Genomic DNA, 17,913 nt, shown 5'->3' on the forward strand with positions numbered 1-17,913 from the left:
TTGGCATTCACTATGTTTTACCTGTCCACCAGTGATGGACTTCATGATTGCTTCCCACCACTATAAACAACATTGTGATAAATATCATGGGAGATGACCTCCACTGTATAAAAGTATTTTTGAGAATTGTATCCAAAGAAGAATACTTTTTGTCATAAGGAACATTTAATTTAACTAAGTTACCAAGTTATTTCCAGAAGGTCTGCACCAGTCTATGCTTAAGCCAGCAGGCAATACACCCGTTTGGCCAATAATGGCATTATTCATTTTTCTAATTTTAATCCAACTAATGAAGTTCTTGAAATTTTTTATGCTATTTTGTCAAAGTGTATGGTAAAACATAAAATTGAGAATTAAAACTAGAACATTTGACTACATGCTGGTTGGTAGGGGACTAGAGGCAATAAAGTCACTTCCAATACTATGCTGAACAATACTCTGTTGAATAAAAGTGGGGATAGTGGGCATCCTTGTTTTGTTGCTGACCTTAGAGGAAAAGTTTTAAGTTTTTCACCATTGAGTATGATATTAGCTGTGAGTTTGTCATAAATGGGCTTTATTATGTTGAGGTGCATTCTCTCTATACCCACTTTGTTGAAAGGTTTTTTGTTTTGTTTTGTTTAATTATAGATACTGAATTTTGTCAAATGTTTTTTCTGCATCTGTTGAGAAGGTCATATGGTTTTAATCTTTCCTTTTGTTAATGTGGTGTATCATACTGATTGATTTGCAAATGTTGAGACATCCTTGTATCCCTGAATTAAGTTCCACTTGATCCTGTTATATAATCATTTTAATGCATTGTTGAATTCAGTTTGCTAATATTTTGTGTTAAGGATTGTTGCATCTGTCTTCATAAGGGATATTGGCCTTATGGAGGTGGTTTTTGTTTGTTTTTTTGTTTTTTGTTTTGTTTTGTTTTGTTTTTTGTCTGGTTTTGATATCAGGGTAATGCTGGCCTTGTAAAATGAGTTTAGAGGTAAAATGAGTTTTTCTTCTTCAATTCTTTGGAAGATTTTGAAAAGGGTAGTTGTTAAATCTTTGAATGTTTGGTAGAATTCACTAGTCTGATCCTGGACTTTTGTTTGTTGAGAGGCTTTTGATTACCAGTTCAATCTTCTTACAAATAATCAACCTATTCAATTTATTTTTATTTCTTCCTGGCTCAGTGTTAGAAGATTGTGTTTTTAGGAATTTGTCCATTTCTTCTAGGTTGTCCAGTTTGTTGGCATATAATTGTTTGCTTATGATTCTTTGTATTTCTGTGATATCAATTGTAATTTCTCCTCTTTCATTTTGATTTTATTTGAGCCCTCTGTCTTTTTCTCTTGATGAGTCTATCTAAAGGTTTATCAATTTAGTTTATCTTTTCAAAGAACTAGATTTTAGTTTTATTGATTCTCTCTGTTATCGTTTTAGTCTCTTTATTTCCATTCTGATTTTTATTATTTCCTTCCTTCTACTAACTTTGGGCTTCACTTATTCTTCTTTTTCTAGTTCCTTTAGGTGTAGATTTAGATTATTTTAGAATTCTCTTATTTCTTGAGCTAGTCTTGTACTGCTATGAACTTCGCTCTTAGAACCACTTTTGCTGTATGACATACCCATAGATTTTGGTATGTCATTTATCTATTTTCACTTGTTTCTAAATACTTTTAAATTTTGGCTTTGATTTCTTTGATGACCCAGTGACTGTGCAGTAGCATGTTGTTTAATCCTCAGGTTTTTGTATTTTTTTCAGTTTTCTTCTTTCTCTACTTAGATCTGTTAATATTTGGTTTATATATTTTGATGCCCCTATGTTGGGTGCATATATATTTATAAATATTGTATTTTTTTGCTAGATTGGCCCCTTTATCATTATGTAATGCCATTCTTTTTCTTTTATTACAGTCTTTGTTTTAAAGTTTATTTTTTCTGATATAAGTATGGTTGTATTAGTTTTCATTTTCTTTGCATGAAATATATTTTTCCATCCTTTCACTTCCAGCCTGTGTGTGTCTTTGGCTCTGAAGTGAGTCTCTGGTTGACAGTTCATAGATGAGTCTTGTTTTTTTTTAAGCATTCAGCCATAGACTTTGACTAGAGAATTTAGTCCATTTACATTTAAAGAGTAAGTGATAGGTATGTACTTACTGACATCTTAAAAATTGTTTTCTGGCTATTTTTGTAGTTCCTTTCTGTTCCTTTCTTCCCTTGTGGTATGATGAGTTTTTCCAGTGTTATATTTAGATTTCTTTCTCATTTTCTTTTGAGTATTTACTGTAAGTTTTTGATTTGTGGTTACTCTGGGGTTCACATATAACATCCTATGTATATAGCAGTTTATTTAAGTTGATAGCAACTTAAATTTGAATACATTCCAAAACACTACATTTTTACTCCCCCCCCTCATATTTTGTTTTTGATATCACATTTTACCTCTTAATCAACAGCGTGGTTTGTTCTTGATATGTTCCTGTTGCTGGGGGTGTGCCAAGACCTGTCGGTGTTCCAAGGGGAGGAATCCCATTTAGCACCTAGTTTCAGGCTGATGAGAAGACAGACCCTTAGGCAGCAGCTTTTAAAATATGCAAATATATACAGTCCTGTGGGATCAAATTATAAACCCTAATGGCCTCCTGACCAGGAGATCTGGAGGTTAGCCCTGGGTGACAGTTGCAAAAACGGGGGGTCCAGATGTGTGTGTAAGCTCCTTTCTGGGAGGAATTGGCCAAAGGAATGTGCCAAGATGGTGTCACTTTGCTTACATTCCCAAGGAGTGCCTCCATGGCTTCTAGATGTACGTGAAAACTGAATTCTGCCTCTTAGGCTGAAGATACAGGATAAATAAATAGCCTTTTCATAGGAAGTCTGGGGTTGTTTTAGTCTGCTGTCTGTGCAGTACCCTGGGGGTGGTGGCCCGCCAAGACCATCTTTCTGATTGTTAAAATCTCTTGAAGTGCAGAAACTCCAGTCCCCTTGGCCACCTGAGCCAGGCAAACAATGGCATCTTCTGTCTGGTTTATGTGGACCTGCTGGCTTTAGTAGGGCAGTTGGAAAGTGTAGAGGTGGGACACACCCACCAGCTTCAGGAAAGGCAGTGGGAAAATGTCTTGACTATTTTGACAGGCCTGGGAACTTCAGCAATGCTGCATGAGAGTACCCTAACTGTGGGTATATGCTTGCCTCAAAATAGAGCCTGAAGAATGCCATGGCTGCTCCAGTTTGCCAGCCCCAGACATGACACAAGGTAAGTGTTGCAACTGCCCATGCTCACCAACTTTAGTAAGCAACTGTGAGAATGATATGATCATTGGTGCTCACTTGCTCTAGCCCGAGAGTAGGGCAGCACTATGACTGCCTCCGCTCTCTGGCCTTGGCAAGGCAGCAAGACAGTGTCATGTCCACTCACCCTTTTCTGACTCAGTGAGGCTGCGGGAGGGTGCTGTGCCTGAAGACACCGCTAGCACTAGTGGGGTAGGTGGGAAGAACACAAATGGCATCCACCAGTGCTTCCATCTCTGGAGAGCACTCCAACTATCCCTTTCCCCTGCAGAAGATTGCTCCAGATCCAAAAATGAATCTCCTTTATGTACAGTTGAGGCATTTTTTTCAAGTCAGTGCTTTTCACTAGATCCTAGGGCTAGTGAGACTGCCCACAAGTATTTTAATTAGAAACTCTCAGTTTCTTAGAGCACTTTGGATCTTTTGGACATCAGCCCCATTGATTTTCTAAGCTAGACATTTTGGGGGGCATATCTCCCTAGGGTTCTGGTGTCTGTTTGGGGGGAGCCTCCCCTCATTTCTCTGGGATAAGTGCCAGACTTGTGAGATCTCTCTTTACGGAGGCAGAGGGTGGGATTTTTGTGAGAGTTTGTCTCTACCTCTCCTAGTCATCTTAATGTAGTTCTTTTATCCTTTGTTGTGGAGAAGCAGTTCCACTAGTTTTCAGAGGGAAGTGATCAGTATGTAGCTGTAGATTTGATGTGTCCATGGAGTAAGTGAGTTCACCATCTTCTCATTGCTATCTTCAATACCACCTCCCATTCATAATTTCTAATAGCTTCCTTATGTCCATGTACTTACAAACTTTCAGTAGGCATTTGTTGGGTGAATTAGTAAATGAACAGCAAAAGAGAGGGCTATATTAACTTGCATGCCATGTAAAGGAAAAGAGTGTCTGTTATCCTGTAATATGTGTAAGAGTGACTATGAGAAGGTGAGAACAAGATCTAAAGACAGTAAATTAGAGGATCTGTAGAAAATGAAAAAAATATATATGGCACAGTTTATACACATATTCCTTATATATTTGTTCATAATTAGGTTTATTATAAAATCATTTCAGAAATGATCTTCCATAGTTGGTAAACACTATTCTTTGGAGTTTAAGTAAGCCCTTACTATTTGAACAAAAAGCACAAAGTCATTCTGTAATTTGTTGCCAGTATGGGATTCATCTTCAGGCACTCACTCAACTGCAAAATCTATTGACAGAGGTGGCTGAAAACTATTCTCAGCCTTCTAGTCCATTCTTTAACACCTTACAAGAGAGTTTGCAGAAAATTCTCAACCTCCCCTTCTGACTTTGGGTCCCTCTCATTCTAGAAGCTGTGATGAGGTGTGTGGTCCTCAAGGCCTAAGCATTGGCCCTGCCCTTCAAAATCAGGCATTAGCTCATCTCCAGCTTAGGGTGCTGGGGGGAACTTCACAGTCAAATGTAGATTGGTTAAAGCTAGTAAGAGTCTAAATACCCATGGGGGTCACAAATAACGTAGCAAGTCAAATTAAAGAAGTTATTACCACTAAGTATTCAGGAAGACAGAGTTAGAGCTAAACACATGGGCCAGAGATGTGAGACTTTTACCTACCTTAGTAAAAACAAAGGATCAAACCTACTAAATGGTGCCAGATGTTTGACATTACAGAAAGATGATGAAGTTAGCAGCACTGAAAGCTTTACTCACAGAGATTGGCAGATTCTGGGGTGAGAAATACAGTTGGCTGAGGGTATGGCTAGTTGTTTTGGGGCCAGAAGCTTCTCACCACCTATCTTACCCCCATATATTTGGGACAAACCTAGACATACAGCACCTCCATTCAAGCAAACATAGAGAAAGTCAGGATAGGGTTCCTCCACCTGCTTCCCTCCATTGTCTGGTTACTGAGCACCCAGTTTCTCCAGGTTTTCCAGTCTTCATTGGAAAAGTCAATGAGTAGAGGCTACAACCAGAACCCAAACAGGAAAGAGCAGCATGGGCTGATCTCATCTCTACCTCACTTCTCAGACTGTGGTGCTACACAGGCTGGGACGGATTCTTCCCTTGCCTCATTTCCTCACATCATGAGGAATTAAGGGATAATATGGACTTTCTGCTTTTAAGGGTGAGCCAATACTTTAATTAGATCAGATCCTTTTGACTCTTGTTAAATTAGTAAATGAAAAAGTAGTTGAGCGGCAAATTAATCACATGTAGCAGTCTTGCCCTTTGCCCCTCTAGCAGATACTAGTTAAGGTTTTTAGGGGCAGGGGATGATTTTCATAAACAACTGACCCAAAAAATGTTTCAGGCAAATTCACAGCACATTTAGGACTACTAACATTATAAACTTGTGATTTGGATGATATGTGTAGATTCCAGTTAAAACTAGACAGTCATTGGGGTGCCTGGGTGGCTCAGTGGGTTAAAGCCTCTGCCTTCAGCTCAGGTCATGATCCCAGGATCCTGGGATCCAGCCCTGCATCAGGCTCTCTGCTCAGCGGGAGTCTGCTTCCTCCGCTCTCTCTCTGCCTACGAATTATGTCTGTCAAATAAATAAATAAAATTCTTAAAAAAAAAATAAGTAGGCAGTCAATATATTGCATTACATATTGATGTGTGTATCAGTATTACTGAAAATGTATTACACATACAAACACATAAATAAAGAGTGGGGTGGCGGGGAGGTAGGGCCTGGAAACCATACCCGGTGCAATCTCTATAGCTTCTACAGAGAGATCTTAAGCAGCAAAATCTTGGTGTTGTTTTGTACAGAAATGGAGAAGAGCATTTTTTTAAAAGATTTTATTTATTTGAGACAGACACACACATGCACAGAGGGGGTGGGAGGGGCAGAGGGAGAACTGGCTGTTGATCACTGGGCTCCATCCCCTGGTCCTGGGATCCTTACCTGAGCTGAAGGCACACACTTAACTGACTGAGCTCCCCAGGTGCCCCAGAAATGGAGAAGAGTATTAAACCATATTTAAGACAAAAAAAAAAAAAAAAAAAGTAGATGGTCAAATGTCTAAACAAGTAAGCAGGTAAGCCAATTGGTTTTAAAATAATTTTTTTGGTTTACTCTTTATTTTCCTTGGGCAGCAAAAGAATCACCACACCTTATTGTTCTTATGTAAATTTGGTGCACAATGATAAAGCAGCATCAAGGCACCTCAGTTCATTTGACCCCAAACTCCCTGTTATTCTAAATGCAGTAACAGTTCCTGAAGTGTGTCCTCTGATTGGGATTTTAAAGGAAGGATGTTCCTTTTCCTGGTTTTTGTTTTGTTTTCTTTTTTCTTTTTTTTTAACTGTTTGTGTGATTCTGCAAAAATAGTTAGCCATTTTCAGCTTCAGCGATAGTTTTCCAACTCCAGAATAAATATGGGGTTTTAAGCATTTCTGCTTCAGAATGAAATGAGAAGTGAAAGGCAGTAGCCATTAATTTATAATTAAACTGGTTGGGGAAAGGGAAGCACATGCTAGCAGATTGGTCCTCAGTGACTGATACGCTCCCCGCCGCAGAGCCACCGCTGGAGGATGATTTATTATTTTTCCTAATGTTTCTCATTCTCATTTCAGCCGAGAAGGTCACCCACAAAAGACAGAATCCAGAAAAGAGGCGACAGGGTTTGACTTTGGGTGGCTGCCTTTCTTGCCTTTCTTTCCCTGAAATTTTAGTATTTACAGCTTACTCGTCTTAAATTTGACACTCAGCAGACATAAACTATTCTTGAGAGGATTAAAGGATTATTCACTCACTAGCTTAATCAGATTAATCAGAGATTTTGAACAAGATATCTAATGCCATTCACAAGATGAGACGTGCGATCCCTGCCTGCTAGTTGAACTTAGCTTGAGCAGACACACACTTACGCACACGTGCACGCATACACATGTGCACGTGTGTACGCACAAACATGTAGACATATGTGCACCGATTTTTAGTTGACACATTACAATATTCTTATTTAAAAAGACTTACTTTTTAAATCACAATCAATTAGTTTCTGAGGCTTACTTTGCCTAATGACAGAAAGAAAAAAGGAAAGGTTATGTGCCTGTATGTTTTCTAATGTTACTTTGATTTGAATTACTTTATTTGTTATGGGTTGTTTGAATTCATTTTTAGAACTCCCTTTTTATTGCCATATCATTCTTTAAAAGAAAAGAATCTCTGGAACTTTTTGAGGAAAAATTATTTCCTTTTTTTTTTTTTTGCATTCATGTGAATAATCCTTGAAATCTGAATATTCTTGACTTAAATTATAGTGCAAGAATAAGAAATATCCTGAAAAGTAGGTCTATTGTTTATTATTAATACTAATATACAATAATAATTATTGTTTTCCATTTCTATTAGGAGCTTAAATTCTAGTCTACATTTATTTTAATAAGCTTTTTTTCTGCAGGAACAAGAGGCAGCAAAGACCCTTTGTACTGCAGACATATTAAACCAGGATTGGGACCAACTGTCCCATTGTAGGAACTCTTATTTTAAAGCAGCCTGAGTTAAGCAGATTTGGTTAGATTTACTTTCATTTGGGTATTATGCTATTTGGGGGATAGACAATGTAATATTGGAAATATTCTCAAAGATAGGAAGAAGCAAAATTAAAATGTGAGCCCTATTCATCCACTCTATTAATCAAAATCACTTGATCCAGGAACCCCTGAGACCCCTGGGAGCAGAATTTAGATATAGTTCCACACTGGCCTTGTGGTTCAAAAGGCAGTAGATTTTGATGTTCTTGCTTCTCAACTAGAATCTTATTTCTGACAGTTATACAATAATTACAAAATTTTCATTAATCTATATACGACTCATTAATGTTTGGTGGTGATGCTGTCTTTAATATGGAATACCAATGCCTGATATTGAAATTCGTATTGTTTCAGCTGTTTCAAAGTCCTTTCACAGATTATAGCAACCCCATGAAGTAAAACAGGCATCCCCAGACCTACTCTGTAAGTACAGAGAGAATAAGGGCTTTATCCAAGGTGAAGAAATGAATGAGAACCAAGATCCGAGTCCTGTGAGTCCAAATCAATGCCACTCTTCTGTTGTACTTTGGCTGTGGTTAGAATGGCACCCCCACCCTGTCCAAAGACTATGTGTGTCTGTGTGTATCTGTGTGTCCGTGTGGGTGTGAGATGTGACACAGATTGGTAAGTTTATAGGTATGGTTTGTAGCAATGAAATAAAATAAACAAGAGTTCCAACTTAGCAAACACTGGAAACCAAAAGCAGCCAATAAAATTGAACAATGAATTTTGGTCAGTTTCCTGGGCTTTGGAGCTGCAATAAGGTTTTATGGCTGCAGCATAGCCAAAAGTTAGCAAAGGATGAAATCACAAGCTACAATCTCACAGCCTTCGGAGCCTTTGGGACGCTGGCTAAATTTTATAATGGGTACGGTGTGCCAGACACGTTCTATCCATGAGCTCATTTGACCCTGAGGTAGGTTCCTCATTGTGGTCCCCTTCCTCAGGTGGAGGAACCGTACATGGAGAACTTCAGTAAGTGCACAAGGTCACAGGGTAACTAAACAGCAGGCAGAGGCTAGAACTGGATGGGGGACGTCTATTTCTCATCACCCTGCCCACTTTCCTGCCATCAAATATGCATTTACAGTTCTGGCTGCTTTACAAAATATGATTTCTATGCTGACACCTAATAATCTTCATTATTGCTCTGGGTATGTGTTTGCAGCCCCATCTTTTACCAGAAATAGTGACGTTTGTGCTAGTTTCATTTCAGTCCTACAAAGCTTTCCAGGCTTAGTACATGCCAGACACATGTGAGATGTGTTCTCGTTCATCTCAGTGAATCCTCACTTGGGAGACTGGAATTGCTTTGCTCATGGCAGAGAGAGGATATGCAACTGGGAGAAAGGGAGCAACCTGTCCAAGGGCAAGGCCAAGTAAAAAGGCTGGATTTCCACCCCAGCCTGATTCCATGACCTCATGGCCTCTCCCTGCACCTGAACATGAAGCCATGGCCTGGGACGCAGGGCGCTGAGCTTCTGATCCTAGCCTTACTAGAAGTGGCATAACCAGAACTCAGAATTGAAACAGTCCATATTTTAGATTTGCAGGATTATCTTCTCTCCACCTGGGGGCCAGGAAGTCTTCTCTCTTAGTACTTTTCATTCACACTAAGTAATCAAACCTAGTTTCCCTTTCCTTTTCCTGGACCTTAGTCATCTTTTTTCACTTTATAAAACCACATTTTTATTTTTAACCAAATGTACTTTATTATTTCTGATTATCTTACTTCCTTTTGGAGGGAGTGAACTGTACTTGGTGATTTGGTTTTCAACGTGCATCTCTATAAATGGTTTTGTGCCAAAACTACAGAACAGTGTGATTACAAAGATCCAGATCATCTGTTTAACTAAGTAGAGGTAATTCCACTCCCTTTCTTATCTATGCTGTGTAGAAAAATGATAAACATTGGGGAGAATGATGATTTTTTTTTTAAAAATCCATGTGCTTAGTTATTTGAGACTATGTTCAGGCACCAGGGATTATTTTAGATAGGCATGACTAATTTTTTTCTTGTTTGTGTTTTTTAACTACCATTTGCAAACTATCTCAAGTATAGCGAGCACACGAGCCCATCAAATCCATACATTTCCTGCCCACACCCACATCCTCACACAGCGTTATGGGCACACATTTCCTCATGCCCCAAAGTGGGGGAAAAAAAAAAGCTGGTTTAAGAATAGGAGTGTATCATAACTTCGCTTCTGAAAAAACATTTGCATTGGATTAAAACCACACTAAATTTCTTCCTCTAAAAATATTTGCTAGTAACTTTATTCTGTTAAGAACAGTTGTTTTAGTTCACAGAAAAAGTAAATAAAGCCATACCATCATGGAAGTTGATGGGTTTATAAATGATAGGCTTACAAAAATGAAATTGGTCTGTTTGATACATTATCTTCTGTTCAAATGTGTACTGGAAAGGTCCCCGATACGTCACCTAAACGTGGGAAATAACTTTTGGACTTGGTTTAGGAAGTGATTTGGACTCAATTACTTTTTGAGGAGATGTGGAGGTGTAAACAGCTTGGCGTGTGTGTGTGTGTGTGTGTGTGTGTGTGCATGCACACTGGCACTCTCCAGTGGAATTTCTCTTTCTCTCTTTTTTTTTTTTTTTTTCACTTACTCTGTTATAGCTTATCCTGCATTCCCAACAAAGGCTGATACTTCTGGAAGAGCCAGGTCCTCAAGAAAGTGTGTTTAGGAAATGGTCTCAACTTAGCATTTCCAGAGAGAGAAAGCCTATGCCATTTTAACCTAAACCAAAAGAGATTATGTGACTTAGTGAGCTCCGGGATCACTTCGATTTAGTGTCTGAGCAAAGATATTGCATTTCAGTAATTGCAACCATTGGGTTAACATGGCAGTTATTTGAAATGAATGACCCATGTAGGTGAGAATTCAAGGTTATGGGTCACTGGAAACCTTCATCTGCTTTCTGCATACAGCTGCTCACTGGTGGAGGCTTTCCTACAGAGCTGGGGGCTCCTGGTGGCAAAGGCCAATCCCCACTCTTTTTCCTTCTCTCTTCTGCGTGTGTGTATGAGAGAGAGAGAGAGAGAGGGAGGGATGAGGGAGGAAGAGACAGCGGGCGTTGAGGGGGAGAGAGAGAGCACACACGAGAAGAGACTTCTAGCTGGAGTGTATTTTTTATGGTAAAAGGAATGCAGAAAGAGGACGTGGGCTTCTTAGCGAATCAGCTTATAAATACTTTTTAAAATTAATTAATTAATTAATTTATCACAAGCCTGCTGCTGCTGGAGTTACGGACCACATGTCTTACATCCGGACCTCGGTGGCCTATGTATATGCAAAAACCAAAACGTACATTTAAGAAATCTGTGCTTTACTTTATGTAAGTTACACCTATAAAACCAGAAAGTTGAGAATCTCTTCATTTACAACTAATGTGTACTTCTTTTGCCAGTATTTATTTTTTTGCACGCGTTAGAGTTCCACCTCGGTTTCTTCTGGACCCCCTTGGAATCCCTAACCGTCAGTAACAGAGGTGGTTTGGGAGAAGACCGACATTTTTACCAGCTGTCACTTGGATCTCTGAGCTGAGCTCACTCCACTCTCCAGACGCGCCCCCAGCCTCCCGCATTCTCTTTCCCCACGGAGAATTTACTAAAAGGACTTTTTCTAGAGTTCCCTTGTCCTTGGGGTTTTCCATTCTTGCTCGGTCACCGGCACTGACGTCCCTTACCTCTGACACACACGTGGTCCCCTTCCTGGTGTTATTTTAGAACAATAACATAGAATTTTAATATATACCACGTGAACCCCAAGTCCTTATGTGGAACAGAATGAGGCCAATACAGTGGAAGCCATGATCCCAATACCAGAAAATAGGATCACGTTGCTCAATTTCCCAGCGGCAGGCCCTCCTGACCTCTTAAAAAAAAAAAGAAAATCAACACATTAATGATGCATTTGCAAACAAACTTGTTTTTACCTTGTGCTGACAGTCAGGCCAGTGGGAGGTTAGAGAAAAGAAAGGAAGGCAAGGCAAGGGGGGATTGCCTTGCAGTCTGGTCTTGGTTTTCCTGGCCTTGGCTGATGGAATTATTGTTTATTTTTTTAATTTTCAGAGGTAGGCTGATGACAGCTGAAGAAGACTGTATTTGCTGAGGAGCAGCGTGATGGTAGAGAGGAGCAGAGCTCCTGAGGGAGACCTAATGGTTCCTCTCCTTCCTGCACGGAGATAAAGACTTATAATAAGCGTGCATGTTCACCATCTGGCTCTGTGCATGTGGTCCTTATGGAGGGGAGAGCAGCACAATCTGTAAATGATCAGAAGCCATGGCGCTCTCTCCAGAGAATCCACGATGCAATCAAGGTGACAGATGGCATGGCCACTGCTGTGGCCTCATGGAGAAGAGCAAAATCACCTTCAATAAACTCTGACTGAAATGGGCACGAGCACCTCAAAAAAGTCAGTTTGTCAGTCAAACTGCGACAGCAAGCTGCATTGGGGAAACATAGCGGCCAGCTCTCTGTTTTCAATCGTTTCCGTCTGACTGGGCCTGAACTATGATCTTTCTCAAATTGTCCTTTCTGTTTAGCTGAAGCAGGCCAGCAAATTGCCAGATTCATCGCTTTATTGAAGAAAATTGAAAACACGATGTCCTCAATGCCGGGGATGCACGGCTGGCAGGTGCTGGGACACCCAAGCACTGAGAGTGGGTCCCTGTGTCTTCAGCCCAAGTTTGCTCAACTTGAGGCAGATTTTTGGAAATGAAAATAAAATGCAAATGTACGCCTGGCCTGAAAAGATCAGCTGGCAATGGATATGTGAAGGGTTTTAGGTGTCCAATAAATGTGTGTCGAATAAACACATGCTTTTAGAGAAGGAGGAAGGAAGGAAGAGAGGAAGAGAGGAAGGAAACGGAGTCACAGACGTCTCGGAGTCACTGGTACCATGTATTTTAAGAGCAGGCTGCCTTAGTGATGGATTTGGTATCTGTTTCCTTTTCTGTGCATGTTTATTGAATATAGGTTTGTGAATTTGAAGTCTTGGACTTAAAAAAAAAAAATGAAGTCTTGGACTTAAGGTCAATGAAATATAGGCGTATTATTTTGTCCTGAACAAATCGTGTGGGATTTGTGGGGTCAGCAAGTCTGGACAAATGTCCATTTTTGACCCCCCTCCACAACTGAAACCTTTCCGAAAGCTCCAACTGCTCAGAAAATGAGAGGGGGATGAGTCAAAGTTACCTACAGTGGGAGAAAAACACAGTACTGTCTTTTGAGAGGTAAGGGCACGGATTTCGGGTCAAAGATGATGGATCTGAATCAAAGGACTCTCCCCCTCCCTCTCCCTCCTCCTCCCTTGGCAGAGTTCCACTGTTGTTCTCCCTCCCGAGCTCCAGGAAATGTACATTTCAAGCAAAAGTCCACTTACCCAACCTTGTAGTTTCCCAAGAACCCAATATCTGTTATCTGATCCTGGTGTTTTATATTATTAAGCCTGTGAAGAGATCTCAAATTTCCACCATCCCATGGATTTTCCTGCTCGAAACTTTAATCTTCTAGATCTGCATACTTACTTGCTTTATTGAAAATCCAAACCTTTCTCCTGCCCCTGACTCCATCATCCATGTTGTAAATTATTTGTTTGACAGCTGAGAACTTATCTTATTATTGAGTCATGGATTCTCATAAAGGCTTTATTCCTCTCATAGGTGCTTCTGAATGCTAATGTCCTGCTCTGGAGATTCACAAACACAACCAGAGAGCTTCCTCCTGCAATCTGTGTACACAAAACAAGAGAAACTACAAGAAAGGGCTCACATTCTGAATAAACAGGAATAGTAAGGACTTTGCATATGGACTGTCTTTTCACAGAAGTGTAGCTGACATGGTACATATCACAGTGATATGCAGTCTGCAGGATCAGTGGACTCAATTCATTCAGGAAATATCTACTGTGCACCGAACACCTGAGAGGTAGACGCTGTGCTAGGAGCCTGTGCTAGGTAGGTTGTGCTAGAGGTAGGCTGTGCTAGGCTGTGAAATAAAACTTCACAAGGAAAAGTAGGTAGCAAACAGCTCTTTTATGGGCACTGTGCTCTGCCTACCCCTTCCCCCTCGGGCTGGCTCTCCGGTGAGCAGGCTTCCCATTTTCATCAATAATAGCTCTTGTGGAACACACGGCCGGACATGTAAGCTGGTGGGAACCCGCTGTCCTGTCCCCGGGGACACCGTGTGTATTCTCCGTCCTGGCCTTTGGCTCTCAGGGATGACAGGTTCTGTAATAGACATGTTCATCAACACGGCCACAAGGAGGGGTGGCAGGACGGGTCATTTCTGTCTTTTGGTAGCAGCGTCTTCCCCAGACTCTGGTTGCTGGCGCACACTAATGCTTCAGAACGGCAAACATTGTCTAACCCTTTTCCTTAAGGAAAAAAAGATTGTATGGGGAAATTCAGCAGCGGGGGCCAGAAGGTTAAAGTAGCTTATACTGGAACATGCCTGTTTTGAGACATACATCCAGCATGAAATTCAGTCATCAGAGCTTGGCCCGAATTCAGATCATTACATTCTTTCTCTTCCTCTTTGGTGTCGAGTGTCACCTGATCACATACAAATTGCATAATCATATATCTTTACTCCCTTTTATGTCCTATCATTCCCAAATAATAAATTTCTTAGAGTAAGTTTCTTTGTGGTAATTTGAAAACGTGGGTCTGTCTGCAGAGCTTTTTCTTTATAACGCTGTGTATACGTGCTTGCCCTATATCTCCATGGGTGTGGCAGGTAAGAGGATGTACAAATCTCCGCATTCCATCAGCTCTGAACCCCAGAAGGAGAATGGCTTGTGGCCATAATATGGACAGTAGCTCCAACATGGGCTGAGCAATTTTTAATCACGGAGAGTGCTTTTTATTTTTATTTTTTGGAAGATTGGTACAATGCTGAGAGGAGAGGTTACACAAATTGTAAAACATGCATGCAAAAAGATAAGCAATCTACTAAAAACTCAGCATTCCAAAGCCTGCCACTGGCCTGAAGTGACCTTGTGATAACGTTAATAAATGAATGCTTATTTCCCACGCTCTCTGTGCACCAAGGCTTTTGGACTTCTTTTCAGAAGGACAGTGTTTTATGTCAAAAGAGGGAGTGGATGGTTCACTACTGGTTAAACAGCTCACACATAGCTCTACTGATTCTGGAATAAAGACATGGAATACCATTCTGCACGTGCAGGATGTTGTCATATGAGCTCACATCAGCTCTAAGTTGGGTATCTGGAGGCTACTGCATTTTTTGGTCAGATTCCAACTTGAACCCTCAATGTCTGCATTTTTTTCTGATCCTGCATCTCTGAACAAGAATGCCACCCAGTACACCCAATGCTTGTCAAGCTGTTGGTTTGTCTTTGCTCAGCTCTCATGATTTTTTTATTACCATATTTGTGACTTAAAAAAAAATCTCTCAGCAAAATATTTCTGTTATAGTATGATGTCTTGCTTAGAAAGGTTAATAAACATTTTACAGAACACATTCATGTTTTGTTCTACTGATTGCTTGACACTCATTTTAATCTTCTTCAGGCTGGCAGTGAGCAAATGGTTCCTGTTTCCCATTAGATCCCCCCACCCTCCATAATGAATGAGCTGTTGATTTGATTTCAATGAATTCTCTTTGGTGAACAATCCACTATTACAAATGCTTTCTTTGGTCGTAAAACCACGTAACCTCCATACACAAAAGTTATTTCTGGGGCATTTTGTGCTGGTGGAGGGCATAGTTCTTTTCTTGGGGGCTCTTATAGTCAGCAACAACCTGCTTTCCTTTCTTCCCCACGACACTTAAAAAATTATTAAGGTAGTTTTTTTCCCATGCTTTCTCTATAAGTGTGCAAAGACTCTAAAGCAGAGCTGTCCAAGAGACATATGACGCAGTCTACAAATGTGGGTCACATATGTAACCACTCTTTTTCCATGAGCCATATTTTTATGAAGTAAAAAAAAGGAAATGAAATTAATGTTGATAACAGATCTTATTTAATCCATTGGTTAAATAAAATGCAGTATATCCCTATGGTAGGATATTTTTTAGTCATAAAGGGAATGAAATTGGCCAGAAGCAAAATTACAAATTGCATGATTCCATACGAAGTATCTAGAGTTGTCAAAATGAAGGCATGAAATAGACATGTGGTTACCAGAGACGGGGGGGGGGGCGGGGAGGGGGATGGAGAAATGGGGAGTTAGTTTTTATGGGTACAGAGTTTCAGTTTGGGAAGTAGAAAAGTTCTGGAGATGGATGGTGGTGATGTTTGCACAAATATATGAATGTTCTTAAAGCCACTGAATTGTACACTTGAAAAGAATTAAAACAGTGTATTTTGTATTATGTATATTTTGCCATACGTGTGCGCACACACACACACGGATCAAATTGTGTTGTTCTTTTGCTCAGAAAAGTGCACGGTCTTCCCATCAAATTATAAACAACATCCAAATACCCCGTCCGTGAGCGTTGCATTCCTGCGATCTGGTGCCCGACTTTTCCGGCTACCTTTTCCTGCCTTTGCTACTTACAAGCTGTGTGTTCTTCTATAATTTATTTAACCTGCCTCAGCTTCAGCTTCTTTATATAAAAATTTGGGATAGTTTCAGGATCTATCAATCACATGGGATTGGGGAGTATTACATGAAATGATGCACGTAAACTGCTTCATACAGTGCCTGCCTGCATGTAGTAAAGTCTAAATAAAAGTTTAGCTCTTAAAATTTGTAGTTGTTGTGTGCCTATTTTTTTCACATCAAATATGAATACAGAGGGGGCAAGTATATGTCACAGGGTTATTTGTTGAAGAGCGGTCAACAGAGGCATACGGACATGGGCTTTAGAACAACTTGATCGAACATGGGGATGAATACAAAGCTTTCTCTAGAACCAGTTACTTCCCTGTAGCCAGCATTTCACAGTGGTCACTTCTGTTGAGCTGCCTGTAGGGCATTTCTCATGCTTTTAGCAGAGCATCAACACTGGCTGAAGAAAACTGAGCCCTATCAGAAGTATTCGATATTTTCACAGCTCAGCACACTTTCCCACAAACAATATTTAGAGGGAATTGTTTCACCAAATTGGGCAGACACAACTTGCACTTACAAAGAGCTATTCCCGGGGAGCCTGGGTGGCTCAGTGGGTTAAAGCCTCTGCCTTCAGCTCAGATCACGGTCCCAGGGTCCTGGGATGGAGCCCCACATCGGGCTGTCTGCTCAGCAGGGAGCCTGCTTCCTCCTCTCTCTCTCTCTCTCTCTCTCTCTGCCTGCCTCTCTGCCTACTTGTGATCTCTGTCTGTCAAATAAATAAATAAAATCTTAAAAAAAAAAAAAAAGAGCGTTCATTTGCCTGGGTCCACCTTGACCCTCCTCCCCTCCCCACAGCCAAGACCTGGGCCGACAGGCCAAACAGGCTCACCTCTCTACATGTGACCAAATCATCTTGTTTTTACCAAGATGAAAATTTGAATCAATAGGATGTGATCATGTCATAGTATTTTTTCCTTTTTCTTTTTTTTTCCTCCCTCCTGTTCTTTCTCTTTTTCAACAAAAACTTAGAATCAACCCTTTGAGTCATTTTTAGGGTAATCACTTTGTTTCCTGCTACATGCATGGTGAATGTAGTCCATCTCTGAACATCTAGAGTCTGGAGACCTTCGCTGTCGGTTTTCGGTTTTCGAGGGCTCCTGTTCTCTTTTCTCCCACGGCCTGGCATTCGATGATTTTCTCTAGAGTTGGCTAGCATCAAGGGAATGAATAGAAAAACTCATACTAGTTCAAATTAATTAACAGGCTTGGGAGGAAAGGTAAAAACTTGCCTAAAATGAAGTGACTTTTGGTTCTATGATCTATTCCAATCCTGGAAGCAGCATTGCGTCATTCTAAAAAATTCACTACACAGGGGTTCCCGGGTGGCTCAGTCAGTTAAGTGTCTGACTCTCGATTTTGGCTCAGGTTATGGTCGCAGGGTCCTGAAATAGAGATGGGAGTCTGGGTTCTGTACTGGGAGTGGAGCCTGCTTAAGGGTCTCTCTCTCCCTATGCCCATCTTCCTCCCCACACTCTCTCACTTTCTCTCTCCCTCTAAATAAATAAATAATTAATTAA

At 40.5% G+C, this 17,913-nt stretch overlaps 1 long non-coding RNA gene across 1 annotated transcript; it reads left to right on the plus strand.

The window, feature by feature from the left end:
• The first annotated feature begins 3,105 nt into the window (after positions 1–3,105).
• On the plus strand, positions 3,106–16,518 carry LOC101687403. Its single transcript, XR_200856.3, has 3 exons — positions 3,106–3,232; positions 8,142–8,278; positions 11,882–16,518. It is a non-coding gene; the product is annotated as an uncharacterized LOC101687403 (long non-coding RNA).
• Positions 16,519–17,913: the final 1,395 nt, after the last annotated feature.

Source organism: Mustela putorius, unplaced genomic scaffold (assembly GCF_011764305.1).
Source record: "Mustela putorius furo isolate JIRA1106 unplaced genomic scaffold, ASM1176430v1.1 tig00000151_pilon_pilon_pilon, whole genome shotgun sequence".
Taxonomy (NCBI): domain Eukaryota; kingdom Metazoa; phylum Chordata; class Mammalia; order Carnivora; family Mustelidae; genus Mustela; species Mustela putorius.